This window comes from Drosophila serrata, unplaced genomic scaffold (assembly GCF_035046125.1).
Source record: "Drosophila serrata isolate PLE 108 unplaced genomic scaffold, ASM3504612v1 contig_276, whole genome shotgun sequence".
Lineage (NCBI taxonomy): Eukaryota > Metazoa > Arthropoda > Insecta > Diptera > Drosophilidae > Drosophila > Drosophila serrata.
Window position 1 is genome coordinate 3,123,556 of NW_028257174.1, and position 19,970 is coordinate 3,143,525.

General features: G+C 33.7%; 1 long non-coding RNA gene across 1 annotated transcript; it reads left to right on the forward strand.

Moving 5' to 3' along the window:
• The first annotated feature begins 11,410 nt into the window (after positions 1-11,410).
• On the forward strand, positions 11,411-12,532 carry LOC110180543 (uncharacterized). Its single transcript, XR_015272496.1, has 2 exons — positions 11,411-12,077; positions 12,148-12,532. It is a non-coding gene; the product is annotated as an uncharacterized LOC110180543 (long non-coding RNA).
• The last annotated feature ends 7,438 nt before the right edge of the window (positions 12,533-19,970 follow it).

Below are 19,970 nucleotides of genomic sequence, written 5' to 3' on the forward strand. Positions count from 1 at the left end.
TAATAGCAAAATAAAATACTAATAAAACCTCCTTGAAAATATAAAATCGTTTTAGTAAAATTCAATTCTAAAAGCTTAAAAATAAACATACTTCAAAAATAATTGCCTAGAAAATTCTTAAAATAATTACTCCTTATAATATAAATACTTTATATATTTTTTTACAGTGCATAACAACAAGCGAACAACGCACTCGAAACTGTCGTCAACAACAACAAGGACGAGGGCGAGGACGAGAACGAGGACAACAACTAAAGACATCTGTGCGAATGGATGTTTCCTTGGGGCTTCCCATGGCCGCCAACGACCGCAGAGAGCGGCCATTACGAAACGGACAAAAGGGGGGGAGGCAGTGAGGCAGTTGTGCACTGATAAAAAAATATATATAATATTACATTTATCAAAATGAATTAAATAAATATTATATATAAATTACTATCAATAAAACATATCCAAAGTCTTGTTAAAGTTGAAAGAAAAACATAAATACCTAAGAATAAACCTCATATATAATTAAATTCGTTCAAAAATAAATACATACATTCAAAATAATTAAGTTTATGTTATGTATAAATTTATTAGTCATTTTATACTAATACAAAAATAATACTAATAATTTATTAAGCTTAAATTGTGCAGTTTTCAACTGAAGAGCGAATATTTAGGTTCATGGTAAGTCTTTAAATATAAATACATTTAAGCCTAAAAAATAAATGATATTATTGAAAAAATATACAGATTTTCTATATTTGAAAATTATTGAATTTATTAATTTTTATAAATTGTAAACAGCTTAAAAAATATAATTAACAATCACTTCTTCTTCATAAAGGCAATTTTTCTGTGCTGCTTTCAACTTTCAAAGAAATATAATACCAGTAAATCCCGTTTTACAATAAAACAACTAAAATCAGTTACAGATATTCCCTATTTCAAAAGTATTTCATGAATAAATTTTTTAAATATTGTGAGCTGCTTAAAAAAGAGAATCAAAAATCGATTTTTATTTCATATAGTAAGTTTTTCTGTGCTACTTCCGATTGCTAAAGAAATATATTATAAGTAAATCCCATTGTACAATCTATTTTTGTTAGTATTATTTGTTTATTAATATATATATTTTTTTATTGTGTAAAAAAGTTGTTGGTCTCCAAATTTATGTCGCACTTGCGACGCTTTATCTCTGCAGAGAGGAGAGACAAAGAGAGAGTACATAAATTTTTAATGCAAATTTCCTTTCTATAATTGTTCATACTTGGACACATTTGCATTTATTAAGCCCAAGCCTAAGAAGCAGCCCCAGCCCAGCTTTTCCCACTCCACGCTCCGTGGGCCACTTAGTTTGCGTTTATTGTACACTTTTTTATGGCGTTTTGCCCAACGCCCCCCCCTTGAAAACACGCCCCTGCTGCTGCTGCTTCTCCTTTTCTTTTTTTTACTGGGAGTTGTGGGAGGAAGATATTGCTATTTTGTTAAATTATGTTGAGCATTTTTATGGCAAGATTTGTTTTTTATGGCATCGAGAGTTGCTCTTCTTGACTGTCACTTTTCTTTTTTTTGTATTCTTAGTGCTTATTTTTATCGTATTGCTGAGGCCTGTGGGCTTTGGGTGGATTATGAAATAGAAAGTGGTATAAATATTTTATATATTTTTTCACAGTGAAATATGTGTTACTTTACTTAATTCTGGCTTATAAAATACGTTTGTAAAATCAAATTTTTAATTTAAAATTATTTTTTAATTGATTACAAAAGAGAAAAAATATAAGAACGTAATGATATTAAAATTTATTGGTTGAAATTTAAATAAAAATATAAATCATTCGATTTAAATTATTATTCCCTCTCAGCGTATTTTAATATAAGTCAGAAGCTCATAACTATATGAAGAAGTCATTTCCGACCCTATAAATCATATATATTCTTGATCGGCATGAAGAGCCGAATCGATCTAGCTATCTCAGGCAGTAAAAAAAATTTTCAAATTTGTTTCGAAATTTTTTTAGGGGTAATATCATTAAAATTGTCAAAAATTGTAAAAAAAAAAATTAATTTTCTTAAATTTTAAATTGAGTATGCAGATTTGTTAACGTAGCAAAAACTAACACAGAACAGTTTTCCGATTGGAAATTAATGAATTTTTAGCAGAGTTATATTCTATTTACTTTACAAATCAAGATTTCTTAAACTTAGCTTCTTTTCTGGGATTTTCCAACCATTATCCTTAGAAACCCCTCAAAACTCACCAATCTAACCTCGCTGATTTGCATTTGTTACACACATACTCACACACACACATATACACACCAAAAAATGGCAAGGAAAAAGAAGAAAGAGACAGCAGCAAGAACACTTGGTTGTCTCTGTTTTGACGGCATTTCATTTAATAAAATAAAATGAAACGCAAACGACAGACATCTGGTGAAGGCCAAAAAAGGGGGCGGTGAGGAGGAGGGCGAGGTGGGCGAATTTGTTGACTGAACAAACAAAAAAAAAATGTTGGGGCATATCTCTAACCAATTTGTCGTTTATAAATATACAAAGAGAAAATCTGCAAATAATTCTAATACATTTATAAATTTATACCAATGAATTCAGCCTCTTGGTATTTGCTTAAATTTTTACACCACTAACCAAGGGAGTTTTAGCTTACAACTAAAGAGGATAATAAATAATTCAGAAATTCAGAAAACTTAGTGATACGAAAATTTAGGAAAGTTCACAGACTAAAACTTGATTGAATTGGAAATCTATCATAAGTGGCTTTAAAATATTCGCATATTTTTATAGAACAAATTTTTTGACAAATCAAAACTTTAAAAACTCATAACTCAGCCAAAAAAGCATTAATTTTCATTGGGTAAACTTTCCTATTTTAGTTTTTAATAGCTTAATAAATCTGCATACTCAATTTATAGTTTTAAAAAAGTAAAATTTTTTGCCTTTTTTTTGCCAATTTTAATGATAAAACCCCTTATAAAATTTCGAAAAAAAATTAAAAAAATTTTTTTATTGCCTGAGATAGCTAGATCAATTCGACTCTTCATCCTGATCAAGAATATATATGATTTATAGGGTCGGAAATGAGTCCTTCACATTCTTTTAAGCTCCTGAATAAAATGAAAATACCCTTTACCATTAAATTTCTTAAGCTGAAACTACTACAGAATATATTTTCAAAATTTAATTAAACAAATGAATTCAATTCAACAATAAAACCTGTCATTTCATTTCTATAAAATCCATAAGTCTAAGCTTAATAATTCATTTTAAAAAGAAACATTGTAAAACTCTTTTTTGTGTGTAGAAAAACAACAAGTACCGACAATTCCATTGCGGAAATGACACTGAAGTGATGAACCAAATCAGCAGCACTTTTCTGTTATTAGAAGCTGTAAAAAAAAAACAAACAAAAAACCCTATAGAAGGGGAAGCTGGGGGCGTGACAGCTCGAATAGGCTCCAACAATTGCCAATAGCTGGCACAACAAGAAGGAAAGTCATGAAAAGCGAAGGAAAAGCTGAGGGAAAACTGAGGAAAGGCAAGGGAATAGGACGAAGACAATAAGAAAACCCGATGACAGGGCAGCATTTGGCAGGCGCAACATGTGATGGACACCAAAATAAAAAAAATAAAAACAAATATACAGAAAGGGAAAATATCAAAATGGTAAGTGGAAGCCAGAACTCAATATATACCAAATATATATATAAATAAATATCTACAACCGATATCTGATATGCTGACAGGTCCCGGCATCAAATTTTCAAACTGTCAAACCGAAACCCTGAACTGAACTGCAGCCAATTTGAATTAATTTAATTGCCCCGCAAACATATTTGATGTAATTAGCGCAACAAATTACTCCATCGTTCCCATAAATAATCAATCGAGTTCACACAGTGTAATGCCAGAAAATATATATACATATACACATATCTCCATATGTTGTATATGGGCGTAAATAGTGTTTTCTAAAACACACACAAAAATAACTAAACAAATAAATACCAATTTGTTTTGGGGGCTGGATTTGGAGTTGAGGAAGAAACATAAATTAAGTGAGGGCTGCCTCTTTGAAAACGGTACATGATTTGTGGCAACACAAAGTTGCATGCAACATGCCCTGGCCCGGCCGAGAGACTGGTTGCTAGTTTTATAATATCGGGCAACATATGTTGGCAATAACGTGCACCACGAGCCCAGCCATTTGGCCAAGTCCAGCCTTGAACCACATCGTCACAAACCCCATTCCACCGCCTCCTATTATTGCATAAAGTTTTACTTTTATCATGGCCAGCGTTTGTTGTTGTTGCATCGCACAGATAAAGAAATTTGTAACTAATATACATGCTATATACTAAGCCAGAGATGGAAACCTGCATTAACCACAGCTTAAAGATATTCAAAATATTTGTTCCTGAAAAGTTGGTTAATATTGTATAGATATATTTCCAGTTATTATAAAGTATTATTATTTTTCAAGTATTGAATAAAGCATTCGCCAATCTAAGTTTACCAAGACTTGTTCTTCATAAAAACTCATAAATAAACTTCTCAATGAAAAAAGAATTAAAAGTATTAAAAGTTTACCAACAAATTCTGGTCAATAAGAATGCATGATTAAATTCACGAGGCCTTAATAATTATTTAGGATTTTTTTTAAACTAACATATATTTATGGATATATATATATAACATATGCTTAAGGATATATAATTTATTTGTTTCTAAAAAGTTGGTTAATATTGTATGGATGGATACGTTTCAAGTTATAAATATATTAAAGTATAGAATAAACTTTAAGCATTCACCAATCTAAGTTTACCAAGACTTGTTCTTCATAAAAACTCATAAATAAACTCCTCAATGAAATAAGAATTAAAAGTATAAAAAAGTTTACCAACAAATTCGGGCCAATAATAATGCATGAAAAAATTCACAAGGCCTTAATAATTATTTAGGATTTGGGTATAAATTTTTCAGAAAAAAATGCTGTAAAAAACTGTGCAATGAATTTTTTAGCTCAATCTAAAGGCATCAAATCTGTTAAATAGATTTTACAATACATATATTAAAAAATATGAACCACAGAAAATTCTGAAACACAAACTAGTCAGTAAACACAGAATACATTTTAAAATATGTCAAAAAATGTATTTTTAGTAAAAATAAAATATTTCCATTTCGCTGTAAATATTTTTAATATTTTTATTTCTGTGTATTGAAGTCGTTTTCTTAAAAAAAAATATATATAAGAACAAGCTTCAAAGAAGCAGTGTAAACTTCTTAAACAAAAGTACTGCAACACAAAAAGGCATCACACACACCCATTCGATGCGAATGCGGATACGGATATGGACACGGATATGGATACGGATGCGGATCTCTGTGTGTGTGTGGAAATGCGGATATGGCTCAGAAGGGGGGCAACGAAACTTACACCATTTGCGCAGCTTGTGGCTTGTTTTCCGGCCACCTTTTGCCACGTTCCTCAAAACTTTGTTGGCCTCGCTTTTCTTTTGCCAAAAACTTTCCCTCGTCCAGTGTGGCCAGAGCTTAAGTTTCTCGGCTAAGCGGCGCTCGTGTGACCATATAAAGCGATTACCAAACTCTTGATCTGTAAAGCGAAAAATCATTTGCCCAAGAAGTAACTGCCAATCTAGTGGAAGTAAATAAATTGGCCAGCTTTCAATGGCTTTACCAACAAGTAATCAAAGGATTTGGGATTTGGTAACAACGCTGAGAGAAATTATACAGGAAGTTTTCAGTAATTTTAAGATGCAGAAGGAACTACGGTTCTGAATAGGACTTTGATGCAAGGGGTATAATTATTTTAGGAGTAATCTATGTGTTTATATTAAACATTTGTGGAATAGAGTTAGTTTCTGAGTAAAATATATTTGTATTTCTATTTTAACCAGGGTCTATTGACCTCTGTTTTTTGTATTTTTATTTCGGTTTAGTGGCAAGTCCCCCCTCCTATTGCCTTATCCTTGCAGCTCTTGTCACGCAGCTTTCGGTGGCTTATAACCCACTGATTCCTGTTGCAGCCACTGGCTCTGAATTTTTTTTTTTATTTGTGATGTTCCCCTTCTTCAACACAATCGGTGGGATCAAGCTCCTTCACAGCGGGCAGTCGCCTAAGCTCCAGTAACTTCCTCTTTTCCTCCCTTTTACTTTTTTATTTTTTTCTCACTGAGCGCCACAAAGAAAAACTTTACACAAAGATTATTTAGTTACCAGCTCTCTGGCTCTGTCTGTTGTAGGAAATAAAAAAGAAAATAAGATAAAATAAAAATAATAATAATGCTGCCACTGAGTAAGTTTTAGCTGAAAGCCCCCTGGGTGGCAAAGGTCCGTGATCTTTGTCCTGTTGCTCATCAGGTCACAAAATTCATGACCTATTCCTAATTTGATAGACTTTGCTGGGCTCTTATTTATTTAATTGTTTAAAGATTATTCTCTATTTCGTTTGAGGAAATTATTTAAAGCACATTGACATTTTTTGGCTGGCAGAAATGGGTTTCAGAGAGACTTCCCACACTAAAGACATTCCACAATTTCTATGACACACTTGGCAGGCGTTGGAGAAAAGGATTCGCCAAGTCAATTGCACACGAGTTGTGGCAAACGAAAAAGAAAAGGGAGGAAAAACCCCTAAGAAACAAAGACCATATGCATGCCTGATGTGAAATCTGCTTATTGCCGCTAACCCGGTTCAATTTCTAGTCTCACTTTCAGTTCAACTTCGATGCCATTGTTAAAGCCAACTGCCGGACAATTGAGTTCCCTTTTCAAATCTATCGCTTTCTCTGCACAGAGTTGTGTTGGTAATGACATCAGAGGGTACAATTGTCCTTGGAATACACATTCAATGAGTACTTTGAAAATGTAAGAGGGTTAATAAATCTTAAAAATATATATAATATTATTAAATATTTAGAGCATATAATTAAATTTTCCACAAAGGAGTAGGGAGTATTTTATATTATAGAAAAACTCAAATTACAAATATGACATTTCACAAATGGGAAGCATACATTTAACAATCATTTAACTTATTTAAAGAGTTTTAATCCCCTTACCCGTAAGGGTATTTAAGGTTCTTCCTTTGGGGACCTGCTTCATTTTTTTTTTATATCTTCCTATTTTTTCCCAGCTTTTCCAGCTTCTTTCTCCTTTGTTTTCTGCCCTTTCAGCTTTCTTGCGCACGATTTGTTTTGCTGCTGATTCTGCTGCTTTGACGCTTTGCCCTCTCAATTGGTTGAAAGTGCAATATTTTGATTTGCAATTGTTTACCATCATCTAGTTCTATCTAAAGGGGTTTAATTTTAAATATTATATTTTATATTTTTCTGAATCTATATCTTTAAGTATTTGTTTGAAATATAGAAGTGGCAAGGCATTCCCCAATCGCTTGACATTTGTATGCATTGCGGGGAAATGCAAAAAGCTAAAACTAATTTCCATTGTGCAAATAATTTTGCCCTTCGTCTCTGTTTGTCTGTCATAATTTTGTCTGTAATACGAATTTGTCCTTTTTATGGTTAGAAGGATAAAGGAAAGACATTACTTACTACAATTTAGGAGTTTAAAAAGTTAACTAAGTTTAATAATAAATAAAAGAAGTATAAATATAAAAGATAATGGCATAATTCCTTATAATACATATTCTAGATTTATTTAAATTGATTTTTAAATTTTTAGATAAATTCTTGATAAACAAATATAATAAAAAATGAACCCAAAGAAACTATTAATTATTTTAGGCAAGCTTTTCTTTGAAGGTTAGTTAGTGTTTTTCTTCTGATTATTTCCAGAGTTGGCACAACTTTCTCTGCCCTATTTTATTTTTTACATATTTCCCCAATCTCTGATATTGTTTCATTTTTTTTGTATTTCTTACATCCTTTTTCTTAGATTGTTGACAGCACTGTTTTGTGGGTGCAGCCTGCAGTTGCTGTTGCAGCTGCCGTTCCCAAAAGGGTTGCCAGATTGCCTGACTTTTGCTCAACGACGGCGGGGGATTCCCCCAACTGCCTCTGCTGCTGCTGCTGCTGTTGCTTGGCCATGCACAATGCATACAAATTGCATTACAATCAGCCAGGGCAAACATGGAAATATATTTAAGAAAGAGAAATGCTTGAAATCGTTAAAAGAAACGAACAAAGCATGGCAAATATTTATATACAAATATTTTTGCTCTAAGCCCAAAACAACACAAAAAGGAGAAGAGCTGAACTTTCTCTCTCTCTCTCTACTCTGCAAAAAATGTAAAATGTAAAATGGAAATGGAAGTGGAAAGTGGAAAGCAGGACGGACGACAAATGCAAAAATTTCCAAATGTAATTTGGAAAATTGCAAAAAACCAAAATGGGCGGCGGCAGTCGCACGTCACGTCCTTTGGTCTGCCACGCCCACTGAATACCGCCTCCCCCCCCCCCACCACAGGATGTGGGAGTATCCACATTAATTGGCAGCTCCCTGTCGCCCGAGGACGTTGGCAAAAAAAATATATGTATCTTTGTATCCGTTTGTATCTCTGGAGAGAGGAAAGATGAAAGCCAAACATCGGTACTCTGGACATGAACTTACTATAACAGTAGTGAACAACTTACTAGATATATCTAATTTAAAAGTTAATACATATATAGAATAATATATATATAATACAAAAATAATATATATAGGTTCCTCTAAAGTTAAAAGTTAAAGTTATTAAATAGTTAGTAATAGAGATAAGAATGAAGAAGTGTTTATTATAAGGAGAAGTAGTTATTATAAGTAAAAGTATTTATCATAAGAAGAAGTATTTATTAATGATATTAAAGTTCAAGTTGCTTTCTATCACAAGGTCGATAAATTTATTAATAAACTTTAGGATACAAATCTATTCAAATCTATACAAATCTATTATTCATGTTGCGCTGTTTCAAATATATCTATAATTTCATTTCAAAAAGTCTGATTATTAATTTATCCCCAGCTGTTCATATATATATATATATATATATAAATATATATTTTTTAATTTGTGTCGTCTTGGTTGACAAGAAAGGAAATACTTTATTGTTTGCATTTTTAATTCATACGATATATCTTCTTGGCATGATCCTGCGATGCTGCCACGGCCTTCCTTTGAGGCGCTTGTCATTTTATTTCATTACATCTCATTGTTGTCCCTTTTTGGCTTTTGTGCTTTTCTCAAATATTTACATGTACCTTTTTTTTCTGCGTATTTTCTTTTCTTCGTTTGGCTCCTCCGCTTATTTCTTCATCTTCATTTCTTTTTTTTTTTTTTTGCCCCACAGGAGGAAAAAATATCCTGCTGCGTCAGTGTGCCTGCCTGCTGGGCTGTAATGGCATTTATTAATTGCTATGTAAATAACTTGAAGTCAATTTTAATGGGAATTGTGTTGGCGCAATCCAAACGAGGCAATTTGCAGCCTCATTTGAATGCCATTCCGCTGCCCTTCAAAGATATTTCGCATATTACCAGAGTTTCTTCTCTTATGAGTAATTAGTTGGGTTGCATTCATTTTAAAGTGTTGAGATTCTAAGACTAGTAAACTAGTAACAAATACTCCATTGAACTTCCATCATTTATTCTATTTCTTAAGCTTAAGATACCTTCTTAAGTATACTCTATTTAAAAGACTTAAAGCTCTCTAATTGCACAATTAATAAATCCATAACTCACTTTCCCTGGGCCAATAATTTTCTATTCCCAAGCTTCAATGCCCATTGAGGCCAACAGGGGTTTCCCCGGTTTTTTTTTCTTTTTGGTAAGTGACTCTTGGAGTTGGAAAAACTAAGCCAAAAATAAACCAAAAATGAACCGAAACGAAGCATGTGCTCCCTCGTATCGTATATGAATGAGTATTTCAGTTATTTCAACTGAAGGCCAACATAATGCACACACAAAAATGCCAACATTTAAATGTCCCTATCCCTGTCTTTGTCTCTCTGCATCTCGCTTTCTCTTTCTTTTTCTGTCTCAGTGATTCTGCATTTTGGTGGACACTTTTGTGAGAAGGCCACGGTGTAGTAGCTGCTTGTAAATCTCTTTTTAATTGCATTTAACCGCAAACAAATTCCGGCAGCAACTCCCTCAATTTTTAGACCAACTTCAGTTGCCAAAAACTAAAAAAAAAACCGCACGTGAACTAAAATGCTGGCCGGGACACAGCACAGGACATGAACATGGAGGAAAGTTAAAATAGGGCCGAGCCAGGGCACATACACAGACAAATTGTTTAAATATATACCAACCCAAATACAATCCAAATCGAACAAGAAAGGAAGCTAACTTCGGCACGCCGAAGTTTGTATACCCTTGCAGATAGAACTTCGATGACTAGGAATCCAATAAATATAAATTATTTTTATTTATGTTTAAAAACATTTAATTTATACCTGCTTTCATTTCATTCACCTATATATATTATATTTGTGTTTTACTTTCACAGATTTGAATTTTTCCTTCAAAACTAACGATCGTTTGTATGGCACCTATATGATATAGTAGTCCGATTTTCATAAAATTTTACACAAAATTGTAGAATAATATGAAATGACTATATCTCAAATTTGATCAAATTCTGTTGAAAACTGAAAATGTTATAATTTTTTTTTGTAAAAAATTTCCGATCATTCCTATGGCAGCTATATGATATAGTCGTCCGATCCGGCCTGTTCCGACACATATACGATTGAGAGTATATAGAAGACTAACTACAAAGTTTCATACAGATAACTTCAAAACTGAGAGACTAGTTTGCGTAGAAACGGACAGACGGACAGAAGGACAGACGGACAGAAGGACTGACGGACAGACGGACAGAAGGACAGACGGACAGACGGACATGGCTAGATTGACTCGGCTGTTGATCCTGATTAAGAATAAATATACTTTATATGGTCAGAGGTGCCTCCTTCACTGCGTTGCAAACTTCTGACTGAAATTATAATACCCTGCAAGGGTATAAAAAGCAACCCAGACAGCTTCGCACACAGTCCACAGTCACAGTCACAGTCAATTATACAAATTGCATTTGTGTTGCTCTCTCGCAGTTGCCATTTGCATACCATTCCCAGCCCATTCCCTAAGCCGCCTCAATCTGCACACTCTACCAACTATACCACACACACACACCCACCTTTTAGCCAGCTTCTGTATTGGATTTAGCCACATGTCGTATGTTGCCCACAAAAAAAGTCAACCAAAGCTGTATCCCATGCACTCACCTTGATGTTGAGCCGATTTATGTGGGAATTTCACTCTCTCTCTCTCTTGTAATGTATTTATAAATAATTACTTAGAAAATAAAAATAAAAGTGAAAGTAATCCATGATCTATATGTCAGTCGAATTGTTAATATCCAGAGACTGAACTCCCCAATAAATCAGTATAGCTCCAACTGTTCCAGCGTAAACATCAAACATTAAACATTTATTCATATATATTTCTATTCTAAAACTTTAAAAGTATTATGGAAGATAAACCTAAAGTCGATAAAGATAAAGAGGAGATTAAATATTCTAATAACATTCAAGATGTGAAAGGCGCGTATTTTTTGACCAAATTTATGCTGAACCTCAGCGATCCATGGGATTTTGAAAAGCTCGTTTCCCGGAGCGAATGTGACCCAAAGGTTCTGAAACGGACCATTTATAACATGACCACAGATGTTGGTTTTTATACCGGAAAACCGCTTGATGAGGATGGCATTTTAACAATATATGAAGGGGAAGATATGTCAGGACTCGTACAAGGATTTAAAAAACCTCGAAGCCATAAGAAAAAAACAAAAGGAAAACCGAAAGACACTAAGAATATATTAGCTGGAGGCGATACACAAGAAATACTAAAGCAAGACGCCATAATAGATAAAAAGAAAAATGACGGAACTGGCGATTACAAAGTAGAAGACGATCAAGAAAACAAGTCAGAGGATAAAGAAGAACAACTAGTGGAAGATGTTAAAGAAGATATCAGTGACGCCGAATCTGAAGAGTCAATAGTTGAATTACCCATTTGTCCTTTAGAGCGTTACTTTGGCGAATATGATGAGGTGAGTCAATTACTTAAACAAATATTTTATAAATTTATTATAAACCATTTATTTATCTCGTTACCAACAGACTGGCCACGAGATTATAAGCATTAAAAAACTGGCTAAAAAGGCAAATACAACTGAGGTGTTTATAAAAAGTACCCTTTACCACCTGGCCCTATTATCAATTCAAGAAGAAGCTCAAATGCCCCATTCAGAAAAACCAACTCGAGATCTAAAATATTTAAAAAACATCGTTGAACAGGCCAAAGCGTCATCTTTAGAACATTCAGATATTATTTAATTGTAAGCGACGTTTTAAAACTTCATTTGGTCAACGATTCTGGACATCATAATTTTCTGTTATATGACACTTTGGATAATTTCGTTTTGGCCAACAATCTAAGCTCAAATTAAATGTATAAATTCGCATTGAAAATCATATTAAAATTGAAATCAAATTCTAAAGATAACTGCATTATTATATTTGTTTTATTTCCATAAACCTACCATAAAATAAAAGTCTACTTAAAGGTTATGCCCAGGCCCATCAGCAGTTAACCCCAAAGACAGCGTTGCTTTGTGCCATTATACGAAATATATACTATATATAATTTATATATATAGTACTCATACTCCTCCCTTTTAGTTTTATCTTAGACATTTTTTTTCTTCTCTTTTGTTGGCCTGCCCAGTTCATCTTTTAATTAATTCACAAGCAGCGTAAAAGTTTTGTAGCCACTTTGGGCCTAGACCGCCAGCAGTTCTGTTCTACGCCGCCTACCGTTTTTCCACCACCCCACCACCCATTTTCCTTCGCTTTTCCAGAAAAAGAAACCAAAAAAAAAAAAAATAAAGTAAAGAAAAATAAAATAAAAATCCAACGGGAAGGGCAGGAAGCACTTGCAACTATGGTGAGAACACAACGCAAGAAAACTTTTCTTATACAAAATTATGGAAAACTTTTATTTCCATGCATAACACACATACGCCCCGTTGGCCCTGCCGGTATCTATGTGTGTGTGTGTGTGTGTGTGTGTGTCCGTGTTTATTGCTTTACTTTTTGCACTCTTAAATAAAACTTGCATGCATGAGTGTGCATATGTATGCGTGGGTGTGAGCATACATTTATTTATTTAGTTTCGCTGCCGCTTGACGCAAGTTTTTTTTATTTTATATATATAAATATATACATATATACGTTGATTTTTCTTTTTTGGGCGCAAAATTGGCACATCAAAAAGCGGAAAATTTAAGCTCGCACGCTGCAGCAAGTGTAAACAGCTCAGAAAAAAAGAAATTGGTTGAAGCTGTCATATCAGCAATCGGCCATGGTTGCCATTTATGGTGAGGGGGGAGGGAAAAGGGTTTTCCTAGAGCTGGCAATCACATCAAAAGTTCAACAATGCTATCGATTTTTTTGCGATTGTAGCATCCATGATGGGTTTCTGGGGATAAATATTCAGGTTGTCTCTACAAATCATAAGGATCATAAAAAAGAGTATGGAAAAGGGAACAGCGGAATCAAAGTCGATAAGATTCGATAACAAGAAGATATTTTGTTGGTAGCAAAAGCTATCGGTTATCAATTGTTTAAAGATATATTTATAAATCTTAAAAAGTATTTACTGTCTTTAAATGTAAACATTGTCTTATCGATTTTGAAATATAATAAATCGATTATTTCGATTGTAAATGCTATCGCCTTTTATAATATTTAATTACTTTTTTGTTATTTCTTTTATTAACTTATTCACCTTTGGTTTATTTATTCTGATAAACAAAAAGGAAACATTTTACAGCTGACATATGTTATGTTTTTAATTAATAATGTAAAGTATATTCTGTTTTCTACAATTTTCTTTTAACTAAAAGAAAATATTTTATAGAAATCTGAAACTCTCTAAATTCCCTAGAGTTTATTTTCAACAATAATGTCAATGGGTTTTCCGTCAGTGCCAGGCTTCACACACTTTCTCACACTTTCCAGAGAAGATTTATAAATTTTTAACTTTTATTCTGCGGTTATAAACCCGGACAACTTGCCTTTATGGCTGGCAAATAAAACTCTGGCAAAAAAAAAGTTAACAGAGAGCGACTGAGAGAGAGAGAGAGACTAAGAAATTATGGGAGCTAACCAAGAAGAAGATGGCCATGTCATCATCTTCATGGCGAGTTTTGGAACGTGCCAATGAGCTGTTCGGGCCATTTTGCTTTTTATGCGACTGCTAATGACACAATTTGGTGACACAAAGATGCTGCGAGGAGGTTGGAGGTGGGGTGCGGTGGGGTTGGGTGTGCTTTGTAGAGAGATATAGGGACATGTGACACGCACGCAAAACAATTAACTGTTAACACTCACTGGCACACACACACACTCCTACACACACACATGGACACACACGCATATGCGAACTTTTTACGTTTACGCTAATCCGCGATGACCGTTTCACTTCACTTCATTTCGCTTGTTGCGTTTTTATTGTAACACAGAGAGAAAAACAATGTAAAATAAAAAAAAAATTAATAAAATAAAACAAAATTATTAAATAAATAAAACTATAATCATGAATAACTATATTCAGTAATTAACTATGACCAGTAAGTAACTATGATCAGTAAATCTCAGTGAACATTAAGTAATTAAGATAAGTAAGTAACTATGAGCAGTAAGTAACTCTGGTGAGTAAGTATTAATTAACATTAAGTAACTCTGAACAGTAAGTAACTATGACCAGTAAGTATGTTATGTTTGATCAGTTCCTAACTTTGAACACTAATAAACAATGACTTGCAACTTTTGTAACAACTCTTTTCTAAGACTTGGCTGGCACTTCGTTCCGTGGATGTTAGAACTAGTTGGGAATCATATGCACAGATGCTCGGGATTTCTTTTAAAACAAATTTATCCTAAAAGAAACTGTGGAGTTATTTTTCTATATAATTTTACTAGTATATAAGTCGGAGCATGGCGAATCGGTGGACTATATATACACATATTTATAGCTGCCATAGGAACAATCGGAAAATTTTAAGAAAAAACGTATACCTTTTCTAGTTTTCAACACGTTTTCATCAAATTTGATATATAGCAATTATTATATATTTATCTAAAATTGTGCTTAAAATAGAGGAAAATGAAAAATGGTGAATGTAAAACTGTAAATATAAAATGTATAGGTGAATGAAATGAAAGCTGGCATTACTTTATTGTTTTAAAAAATAAATATATATAAATTATATTTTATTTATTCCTGGTGATCGAATTTCATTCTGCAAGGCTATACAAAATTTGTTTCATTTCTTGCTTTTAGCTGCAATTTTAAATAATTTGAGGTGTCTAAAAATATTTAAAACTTATTTAAAGCCTTGTTCAAAATACTTATGAGTGAACATTGTTTGGCAATTACTCTTTATTTTACATAGGAGTAGTTTACTTGCTATTGTACTGCTTATTTATACCTGCAATTTGAAATGATTTGTAATTTTTGCAGATCCTTAAACAAATTTTTTTAAATTTTAGAAAACCCTGCTCGAAATACTTTTTTGAGTGCAATTTGTTGACAATTACTCTGCTTGCGCACATTTAGTGTTGCAGTTGAGTTTTCCCAGTAATCGTTCCAAGCTAACCAATGACCCATCACTCTCCCTCTCCCCCCACTCTCACTCTCTCTATCTCACTCTAGCTCTGCTCCTATCTCTCTCTAGCTCTGCTCCCCTCTCTCTCTCTCACTCTAGGGCAGTTGTGTGTCCTAGCGTCTAAGTATGTTGCTTCCGTTTCCGTCGCCGTTGCCATTACACTGTGAAGAAGTGCTGGCCAAGGGGACAGTGTATCTCTCTCACTCTCTCTGTAAGTGTGTGTGTGTGTGTGTGAGTGGGTATAAATGGGGTGGTGTTTCGGTGGCATTGTTGTCGCAAAGTGCTGACACACACACACACACACACACACACACACACATGCATCATTGGCCATTATCGCGTGCGCCTTAAAAGCACAAAACAAGAGCAATGAGACACCAAAAGAGAGAGAGAGAGAGACTGGGAGAGAAAGTGGGCAAAAGAAAGTTGTCTAAAAGCCAAGCCACCAGCGACAAGGACAATGAAATGCCACTGCCAATAAATAGTGAAAAACAACAACAGCAACAACAATAGCAACAAATAAGAAGAATAAGTAGAAAGAAATCCTCGCAGCATCGACATTTCCTTTGACTCCGCTTGCTTTATCGCAACAATTGGCAATTGGATTTGCTTTTGTTTGGGGCCACGGGGCGTATGCGTAATGTATTTTGTATCTCCTTCGCAGTCGTCGCGACAATCGCAATTTAGTGAGGCTTTTATTGCCGGTCCCGGTCCCCTCAGCTTTTTTTTCCTCCCCACCTGCCCGAACTCCCCCCCCCCCACTACTTTTCCGAGCGTAACAGCCTTTTCTTGGTGCCCATGTCTGTTACGCGGCATAATGGAAATTACTTGATTATCGTTTACACGTCGCCAATCGCTCAGCGAATCTCAAATGAATGAGAGCGGCTAATAGACCGCACACAAACACACCCACACAGAGAGAGACACACATTTAACTAAAGGCCCAACAGGACAATAGGGAAATCCAAAAGCCTGGACATCCGTGAATCTTATTGAGTTGTTTGTTACAGGATATTCATTTTCTTGGATTGGTGGGGTATAGCTAACCACTTATTTACCCTTAAAAAATGAATGTGCTTAGGTGAATTTTATATTTAGTATTATATTTAGTTTTATGTTTGCATAGAATATTAATATAATATATTAATATAATTAATATAATTTTGTATAATTGAAAAAATGTATTGTAAGTTATTCCTGTATTCAATATGAACTTCTTTGGAATTCGTCGTATCCATTTGGCACTAAGTTTATTTATATTTATTATTTTAATTTAAGTTGTATTTGTATTTATATTATAAAGAAAAAAAAGGAGAAAGTTTCTGTAATCTAAAGTTTATGTGCCCTTTGCAATTGTATTATAGAATGCAGTGAGAATTAGATCATAATTAACCTCTAAATATTCACATTCTTTATCAATATTTTTATGTGACAATTTTGACGACAAAATCTAAGTTTCAAAAACTCGCAAGTTTTAATGATGAAACCCCTTGAAAAAGTTGGGAAAAATTTGAAAAAAAAAAAAAAATGCTGCCTAGAACATAACTAGATCGATTCGCTTTTTTATGCTGATCAAGAATATATATGATTTAAAGGGTTGGAAATCACTCCTTCACTTTCTTTTAATCTGTGACTGAAGGTGCAATACCATTTTTTACTTGATATTAACTATATTTTTATAGGCAATTTTTTTCGACAAATCCAAATTTAGAAATCGCATAACTAAGCCAAAAAATCATTAATTTTAATTCGGAAAGCTGATCTATGTTAGTTTTTATTAGGTTAATAAATCTACATACTCAATTATTAATTTTAAATATATTAATTTTTTGCCATTTTTTTTCGGAAGTTTTAATGATGAAACCCCTTAAAAATTTGGATAAAATTTGAAACAAAAAAATTTTGCCTAGAACATAACAAGATCGATTCGCTTTTTCATGCTGATCAAGAATATATATGATTTATGGGGTCGGAAATGACTCCTTCACAGAGTTTTAAGCTTCTGACTGAATTATAATACCCACCAAAGTTTTAAATAAAGGTTATTATTTAAACATTCATTTAAATTACTACCAAGTTTTTTAAGTCAGCAGTTAATTAAGAATTATGTTCAATATATTGTTTATTTTTTTAATAATAAGCAAGGCAATGAACTGTTTATAATGTATGCAAGAATTACTCTTTTAGATTAATAAAATTCAGTTTATGATAAAATTTCTAAATTTGTTTATGTTTTTTAGTTGTTTAGGTCACTTCTGATGTTCTTCTTATATTTATATTAATTTTGTATATATATATATGTATATATAACTAAAAATCTTTTTTTTTATAATTTTATACTAGATTACCAAATAGATTTAAAAATATAACTACTCTGTAGAGATTTTTAGGGCATTAACCAAAGCATTCAATTCGGTATTTATGCGCCATTTACAGGTCCTTCTTCTGCATGGTAAGAAACTTTATTGCCTTTTGGGAAAAATAAGGGAGAATCATTTACTACTCCTTCGTTAATTTCGTAAGCGATTTTGGGACTTTTTTTCAAGACTGTAATTAAATTTGTGGCTCGAAAAAGAAGCAAATACTACTAAAAATTTAAATAAGAACAAGAAAGAAGTCTAACTTCCGGAAACCGGAAATAGATCATAACTCAGTCAAAAATGCATTAATTTTAATTCGGAAAGCTTTCCTATGTAAGTTTTTATTGAAATATAAAATCTGCATACTCAGTTTAAAATTTAAAAAAAAATTAAATTTTTTTTGAAAATTTTGAAGATTAAGTCCCTTAAAATTTTTGAAAAAAATTGGTGAAATTTTTTTCTTGCCGGAGATAGCTAGAAAAATTCTCCTGCTAATGCTGATCAAGAATATATATGCTTTATAGGGTCGGAAATGACTGATTCACTTTGTTTTAAGCTTCTGACTAAAATTGAAATACCTTGGAAAGGTGTACTAAAGTACAAAAAAACGTAATAAAACTAAACATTGGCCGGCATTTTCGCCCAATTTCTTTACTCAAGTCAAGCGCTAGGCCAGCTGATTTGGAAAATTCATGGAGGAAATTGGGGGAAATGGGTAAACGAGGCAACTGGGACTTGGTCAAGCTGCCACAGTGCATTCAGCTCGCTCTCTCTCTCTCTTTCTCTTGCTGCTCGCTTCTCGCTTTTCCCATCTCACATTTTGGGGTTTCAGTTTTCAGTTTTTCGGCCAAAGGGAAAGCGACAGGTCGAAAGTAGGTGAAAATGTCAATGGGAGCCGCCAGTAGTTGTTTTTGTTGCCATTGTTGGCTCATTGGGTTCGGCTACCGCTTCGGTTTTGCATTGTGTTGAGAAGGAGGGGAAATCCCCTTGTTTAGGGTCTTCTCTTTTCGGGAAATGGTGAGTTTGCGCAGAGCATCTCCTATGGTGAGTTTTTTCGGCTCAAAATTTAAGAGAGCGATGTAAGAGAGCAACGAAAGGCGGTAAGTTGTGGAATGTCCTTAAAATTGCAATTTTTGTCAGCTTAAAATGATAATTATAAATTTGAAGTGCATATAGCTAATATAATTATGACCAGATTTTAATAATAAATATATAATTGATTTATGTGTCTTATTTGAAACTTATTTAACAAGTTTTTAATGTATTCACTGGCTTATTCAGCGATCTTTCGTTTAAATAATAAAATTATTTTCTTATAAACCATATGGAAAGCCTTATAACTTTATTATAAAAAGTATAACATATATAACCGATCAGCAGAAAAAGTTCTTATTAATTTCCAACTTCAAGTTTATAAGGAGTTTCCTAAGTATGTCACCCAAAAAATATGCAATGTTTTCTTGACTCCAGAATGCCGGTTATTTGGTGGTCGGTCATATTTGCTTTTTTTTACTTTTTGCAGCCTCCGGCTGGGACTCGTTAGTCCAGCTTGGCAAAGGCGGTGCTTTGGGAAAATGTGGGAAAATGGGAAAACCTCTCGGTCTGGGCCTGGGCCTGGGCCTGGGCGTGGACGTGGGCGGCACACACGCACTTGGGCGCGCCTAGAAGTATGCTCTGACAACTTTGAAGAGCTCTTGCTCTTGCGGCCGTCGTCATCGTTGTGGCAGTAGTCGCGATGTCGCGTCGCTTTGACTTGTCAAACAAAAATAATGCCATTTGCCAGTTGCAAGAGTGCTCAGAGTACTGCGACATCACCTTGCCCCACCCCCGCCTGGCAGCAACATCTGCAACAGCAACAGCAGCAGCAGCAGTGGCAACATCGACAGCAGCAGCAACACGAATCCGTTTTAAT